The sequence below is a fragment of the Nematolebias whitei genome, chromosome 15 (genome assembly GCF_014905685.2).
Source record: "Nematolebias whitei isolate Nwh7 chromosome 15, NemWhi1, whole genome shotgun sequence".
Lineage (NCBI taxonomy): Eukaryota > Metazoa > Chordata > Actinopteri > Cyprinodontiformes > Rivulidae > Nematolebias > Nematolebias whitei.
This window is the reverse complement of record NC_056512.1, coordinates 1,475,902-1,482,200: the sequence shown is the minus strand read 5'-3', so window position 1 is coordinate 1,482,200 and position 6,299 is coordinate 1,475,902.

Here is a 6,299-nt window from a genome sequence, read left to right as displayed (position 1 = left end):
CCGGAGCCAAACCTGGCGGAAGCACTTGGGGCAAAAGTGTCCAGGTTGGACCAGCATCCTATCCCTCCAGGGAGACACGACCAGATGGTGACGTCGCTTTCAAACCGAGCCCACCAGTGTGCATTCCAGGCGGCTGCAGCGAACAACAATGTCGCTCTGCTGGCCTATAGCATCTCCAAAAGGCTGGAGGACACAGACCTGCCTGAGGAGATGAGAAGCTCGCTCTGCAAAGCGTCTGACGTCATCCTCAACCTGTGCGCCTCCTCTGCTCTCTGCCTGTCTTGCATCGCCGCCTGGATGACAATGATCCAGAGGTCCACCTGGCTCCGACACTCCCCCTTCTTGCCAGAGAAACTGCAGAAAGACCTGCTGGAGGGCCCCATCACGACGGATGCGCTGTTCAGGGCCCATTTCAAGGCCATGCTTGAAAAATCGAAGAAGTCGGAGGAGGTGTCGGAGACTTTACGCTACCTGATGAAGCCGCACCCCCCCTCCCGCCCGCTGGAGAGATCGTTGTGGTCAGAGGCAGCAGCAGAGACATTCTACAGCTGCAGCAGCGTCCTTCCGCCCCACTCTGGCCCCTCCCGCCAGAGAACAGTCCTTCTCATTGCGGCAACCAGCGGCTCAGAGTTTCCCCAGAGACTGCCAACAGGCGCCGCCCTGGAACAACCAGCCGCAGGGCTCACGGTGGAGAAGATATAAGAAATGACTCCTCGCAGAGGATGTGTGTGTATGTAATGATGATACAAGTTTTAAAATAAAACGAAAACATCATTCAGAGTATAAAGTGTCTGATTCCAGCCTGACTGTCAGATCGAATGATCTCACAGCGGCTTCTCTTCACACATCCTCCACACAAAACGAGCCGGTAATCTCAAAACAGGTTTTTAAAAGTCACCGCAGCTCAGGAAAACACACAAAATGCTCGCTTAACACAGCAGCTAAAAATGATTATTTTCAGCAGACTGAGTCCAGAAGAAAACCTCGCTCTCAGTCCAGGTTGTGTTGTGATTTTTCTGACCGCAGCGGGAACAAACGCGTTTCCCCACGATAGCTGCAGTCTCCACCCAAACGGCGCCACATTTGTAAGGGAGCTCACGCCTCTCCTCAGCACGTGCCAGCTCACATCAACTCTGATGTGAGCCCGCAGCCTGAGCGCAACACAGAGGAGGTTCCAGGGCCCTTTCTGCGAGCCCCCCCCTTGGGTCAACCCAGGAGAATCTCCGGAGCGGGTGATGGCGGTGGGGGCTTTGACTTGGCTGACGGCTGTAAAAGACATGACACAACACAAAAACGTGTGCCCGCTCCCTGAGCGTTACGCAGAGTGGCAGCGAGTGTGCCCCCTGGACAGATGGATGGACCGTCTGATCAGCAGAGGTTACACGCTGCAGTTCGCTGCTCAACCCCCACCGTTCAGAGGGATCATAGAGACGGTTCTGTCATCTCCAGAACAGATCTCGTCTCTCCACGCAGAAGTTCAGGAATTACTGATAAAAAATGTAATTTCCAGGGTTCCCAACAGAGAGGAAAACACAGGGTTTTACTCACGTTACTTCCTGGTTCCGAAAAGGACCAAAGAAATGAGACCCATTTTGGACTTATCCATATTCAACAAGTCGATCATGGAGAGACAGTTCCACATGCTGACATCCAGACAGCTGTTGGAAAATATTCACCAGAACGACTGGTTTACCTCTATAGATCTCAAAGATGCCTACTTTCACATTCCAATCATTCCAAAACACAGAAAGTTCCTGCGCTTCTCCTTCCAAGAGATCCAGTACCAGTACAACAGGCTCCCGTTCGGCTACTCCCTCGCACCACGTACGTTTTCAAAATGCGTGGAGACGGCTCTGCAGCCGCTATACAGAGCAGGGATGAGAATTATTTTCTACCTGGATGATCTGCTGCTGCTGACCCGATCCAGGCAGAAAGCAGCTGTACAAACCAAAGCGCTGACGTCACACCTGTTAAACCTGGGTTTTGCCATAAACTGGGAGAAGAGTTCGGTTCTCCTGGCCCAGATGATCGTTTACCTGGGAGTGGAGCTAAACTCAGTCACTATGAGGGCCCGTTTATCACAGACGAGAGCCAAAGCTCTAAAAGACCAGCTCCGCCATGTAAAATAAGGCAGAGTAGTAACAGCCATTTCCATCATGAAACAGCTGGGAACGATGTCGTCAGCTCACGCTGTGGTGCCGCTGGGCTTACTCCACATGAGACATCTTCAGAGGTGGTTCGCTCGCTGTCAGGCTGGGGAGGAATGTGCCTGTCTCAGGCGGTGGGGGCGCTGTGGCCACCCCACACATCAGCTCATATAAACGTTTTGGAATGTTGCACGGTTTTGAATGTGATTCAGCATTTTGCTCCCCTGTTGAAGAATCAGCATGTTCTGATTCACACAGACAACAAAGTGACTGCAGCTTACATAAACCGGCAGGGGGGCATGCACTTAGCCCAACTGTTACGCATTGCGAGGCAGCTGCTGTGTTGGGCACACAAAAACCTGCTCTCCATCAGAGCAGTGTACATCTCCGGTGTCCTGAACAGAGGAGCGGACATAATGTCCAGGGGTGGTCCGCACCACAGCGACTGGATTCTCCATCCCGAGCAGATTTCTCAGATTTGGAAACGGTTTGGGAGAGCAGCAGTGGATTTGTTTGCCACACGGGAGAATGCTCAGTGTCAACTATGGTTCTCACTGAGCCCACGGGACGACCCACCGTTAGGAGTGGATGCTTTTTCCCACAGCCCATGGCCCAAAATGCTCCTTTAGGCATTTCCTCAGGCCCTCTAATATCACGGTTTCTGAACCGAGTCCGGGAGGAAGAACTGTCAGCCATTCTTGTAGCCCCCGAGCGCTTGAGCGCCCCGTGTTTCCCAAACATGTGATGTCTGTTGTCGGGTCGACCGTGGAAACTGCCGTGGAGGGACGATGCTCTACTCCAGGCAGGAGGAGCAATCAGGAGTCACCCAGAAATAGGCCAGCACCTTTGGGTCTGGCCGCTGAGCGGATCCGCTTAGAGAAGATGGGTCTCTCTCAAGAAGTGGTGCGCACAATCCAAGACTCACGTGTTGCTTCCACCACAGCACTGTACACATCAAAGTGGACAGCTTTTCAGCGCTGGTGCACGGAGAAAGGTATAGAGGCCATCTCATGTCTGCTAGGTGGCATGCTTTCCTTTCTACAGCAGCTGATGGACAGAAATCTGGTGTTCAGCACAATTAAAACGTATGCTGCAGCCATTTCCTCCTGTCACGAAGGTTTTGGTGACAGAACAGTTTTTAATCACCCGCTGATGAAGCGTTTTTTAAAAGGTGTACGGAGACACAGACCGGTGTCACGTTCACTAGCTCCACAGTGGGACTTAACGATGGTTCTGCGAGCCCTGATCAAAGCTCCTTTCAAACCTTTAGATCAGGTTTCAATTAAATTCTTGTCACTTAAAACAGCCCTGTTGTTGGCTTTGACATCTGCAAAGAGAGTGAGTGATTTATCTGCGCTCTCTGTTGCCCCGTCATGCCTCAGGATTCAAGCTGATGGCAGCTCAGCTGATCTGAGACCTAACCCAGCTTTTATGCCTAAAAACATCACAAGCTCATTTAAATTGAGAATGATAACGCTGGAAGGGTTCTTCCCTCCTACCCACAAATCAGAAGAAGAAGCATCTTTTCATCTCCTCTGCCCTGTGCGTGCGCTGGCATGTTACGTAACACGCACAGCCACACTGCGTCAGACTCAACATCTGTTTGTACATTATAGAGACGCCTCTGCAGGTCGCCCGTTATCCACCCAGCGTCTGTCACTCTGGCTGTATGAGGCCATTTCTGAAGCATACAGAGCATCAGGTTTAGAGCCTCCTGACAACATCAGAGCTCATTCGACCAGAGGAATTACATATTTGACAGCTTTGCATAATGGTATGACAGTGCAGGAGATTTGCACGGCGGCCACGTGGTCATCACCTTGCTCATTTGTTTGCTTTTATCTGCGTGATGTTTTGGCTCGTTCCATGGCTCATTCTGGCCTCAGCGCTTTAACAGAATGAATCTTATTGTTTTCATGGAATTTCGTTTAAACTCACATCTGACTGCATGCAATTACAGTGTGAGATATTTATTATCAGTCACAAGTTTTGTGACTGTTGTTTTTTGTTCTATTGTTACTAATCAGTTCATGACTACTTTTACCAATCAGTTCATTTGATTAATAATCAGTTCATTTATTATTAACCTGTTCATATTGAAGACATGTTGATCTGCTCTGTTCACTGTTTTCAGCCTTCCCCCCCTTTTTTTCCCCGTGAAAAACTTTTCTCTCTGGGGCGCTCCTGTACACGGAACGTGTAATTCCACCGCATGTAATTCCGCACATAGAAGGCTGAGTGATGAAATTTTTTTTGGTACAAGCGGGTGCTTCATATTGTGTCTGAATGGACCCAGTGAGGCATAGACTACATCCTGCTTCACCTTTAACCCACTAGCGAGGGCCTTAAAAGGCCAAGCCTATAGAACGTTGGTTACGCACTGTAACCCCAGATTCTATGAGTATAGGCGTAGCCCTTTAAGCTCTGGGCCTCACTCTTTCCTAAATGGCTGAAGAAAAAGCTATTTGGGAGCCGATTACCCGCTCTCAACGTAATTTATATGGACCGGGTGAGGCCCACACAACAGGTGGGCGTGGACTAAAGTTTTCAGTGCTACGCTTCGTGTGACGGGATAAAACCTACTAGTGAGGGCCTTAAAGTGCTACGCCTATACTCATAGAATCTGGGGTTACAGTACGTAACCAACGGTCTCTTGATGTACAGTGACTAGCTCATGCGTGTTGATGAAAGAGGATTCAGAGACTGAGAGAGAGTTTTTAGTAAAAGCAGAGGAAAAGAGTGTAGCAGTGGAAGGGTTAAATATTCGACAACGCCTTGCTGGAGGGGGAGGGGATTTGGACTCGTTGACAAAAGAAGTGTTGAAAAAAATGGGATTGTGGTCGGAGAAAACTGCATCCCCAATTTCTAACTCAGAAACAGATCAAACATAGGTTAACACTAAATCCAGTGTGTGGCCATGCTGGTGAGTTGGTCCTGCAACATTCTGCACAAAGTTCAGAGACTGGATCAGCTCTAGAAAGTCCTGAGTCAGCAGCTTTTCAGGGCAACAGACATGTATATTGAAATCTCCCAGAATCAAAACCCGAACATATCTGAATAAGATCGAAGTTAAAAAGTCAGAGAGTTCAGCCATGAAGTCCTTATTATATTTGGGTGGCCTGTATAACACAGCAGAAAAAATGGGATTTGAACGGCCCACCTCAAAACACAGCAGTTCAAAGCTCAAAAAATTAGCTGGTATCTGTACCAGTTTGTAGTTCCAACGTTTTTTGAAAATAGTTAATAATCCATCACCTTTGCATGATATTCTCGGAGCATTAAAATAAGAACAGTCTGGTGATAAAATTTACGACAGGGCAATGAACTCACCACAGGAGATCCACGTTTCAGTCACGTAGAAGAAGTCCAGACCGGTGGAAGAGAAAAAGTCATTCAAGATGAACGTTTTATTAGCCAGAGACCTGGCATTTATCAGTGCAATCCTTGTAGGAATCACAGCAGGAGAAGTTGTCCATGAAGTTAAGACCATTGGTCTCAGATTTGTGGAGTTCGACCCGCAACTCCAACGACCGGAAGCCCAGCTGCGGCAAACAGGTCCGCTGTGCAAGAGTGACTTGACAAGTGAGACCGGGAAGGACTCGGGTGGATCGGCATAGCGCCAGGACAAGTGATTTAAGATGTGGTCCTCGGTTGAAGAGGAAGCTTCCCTCCCCCTGCTGCTGCAGCAGCAGCCCGGCAGGCTTTTATCCTCACACGATGGTCCACCCGTTTTCCACGGCGCCTGGAGCGAAGTCTTTGAGCGGGCAGGATACCACAGCGGAGGTAAACAGGAATGTCTTCATGCAAAGGTGGGGGTCCAAGAGGGGGTCCAGAGTTACGATCATTATGATCAAACAAAGTGAGACTGGTGGCAGATGGTCAGAGATTTAGGAGTTGATGACGTTCATAAACCAGCAGTGAGTCGATGTTGGAGGTGAAAAATGACAAAAACAGAAAAAACACAATCACTGCAGACAGAGGTGGAGGGCAGGCCATGCACAGTGGCGCCATCTTCCCGGAAGGAAGGAAGGAAGGAAGGAAGGAAGGAAGGAAGGAAGGAAGGAAGGAAGGAAGGAGGAAGGAAGGAAGGAAGGAAGGAAGGAAGGAAGGAAGGAAGGAAGGAAGGAAGGAAGGAAGGAAGGAAGGAAGGAA